We start from the raw sequence: 858 nt of genomic DNA, 5'->3' as shown, positions 1-858 counted from the left end.
CGCCCCACTAACGCCCCACACCCCCATTCCGCGCAATAAACGACAGCATTGGCGCCCAGCCGCCCGCACGTGATTGCTCGGCTGGGACAGGTGCGCATGGGCTCCGCTCTGCCGGCGAAGGCAGCAGTCCCGTGGGTGACGACAGCGCTTTATTTACACTATGGTACAGGGGGCCCTGGGGACAGCAGGAGGGCCGACGTCAGCTGAAGAAGTAGGTAGATCGCTTTACCTGCTCCAGGTTGAAGGCCCCTGCGCAGAGGAGAGAAGCCCATGGGTGGGACCTGGCCAGGAAGGGGCCCTGGGCGGGGCTTAGGGAGGGCGGGCCCAGCTGGCGGTCAGGACCCTCCCCCGTGGCCCTACCTGTTTTGGGGACTGACAGGAGCACGTCCAGCAGCCTGGACACTCTGACGTTCTTGGACCTGAAGCGGAGAGCAGGGTGGGGGTGAGGCCAGGCAGGGCGGGGAGGGGGTGGCTGCAATGGCAGGGGGTGGAGAGGCCACCTCACCTGGGGCCAGAACAGAAGCGTGCCACCAGGAACCTGGACAGGTCGTGCAGGATGGGCTGGCTGTGCAGGCGGACAAACTGCTCCCGGCACACCTGGGGATGGCGGGAGCCGGAACAAGGGTCTGAGGGGCAGGGTCGCCGCCCCCCTGCCCCAACCCCCAGGGTGAGCGCTGGGAACGACAGACGGACTGAGGCAGGGGCTGCAAGGTCCCACGTGGAGAGGACCAGGGGGAGGGCGGGGCGGGCACCTGGTTCATGACGGCGACGTCGGCCGCGTGGGTCCAGAAGCAGTCGTGCACAGACACGAACGTCTGTCTTTCCTGCAGCAGCAGTACTCTAGTGAGGGGGGGGTCG

The 858-nt window shown here is 67.1% G+C and overlaps 1 long non-coding RNA gene across 1 annotated transcript; it reads right to left on the bottom strand.

The window, feature by feature from the left end:
* Positions 1–88: 88 nt before the first annotated feature.
* On the bottom strand, positions 89–833 carry LOC105311444. The gene is made up of 4 exons (XR_897680.2): positions 753–833; positions 506–597; positions 361–419; positions 89–249 (listed from the first exon to the last, which is right to left on the bottom strand). It is a non-coding gene; the product is annotated as an uncharacterized LOC105311444 (long non-coding RNA).
* Positions 834–858: the final 25 nt, after the last annotated feature.

The sequence above is a fragment of the Pteropus vampyrus genome, unplaced genomic scaffold, assembly GCF_000151845.1.
Source record: "Pteropus vampyrus isolate Shadow unplaced genomic scaffold, Pvam_2.0 Scaffold1000004028, whole genome shotgun sequence".
In the NCBI taxonomy this organism is placed as follows: Eukaryota; Metazoa; Chordata; class Mammalia; order Chiroptera; family Pteropodidae; genus Pteropus; species Pteropus vampyrus.
Note: the sequence above shows the minus strand (reverse complement) of the source record. Positions and strands in the feature narration are given on the sequence as shown.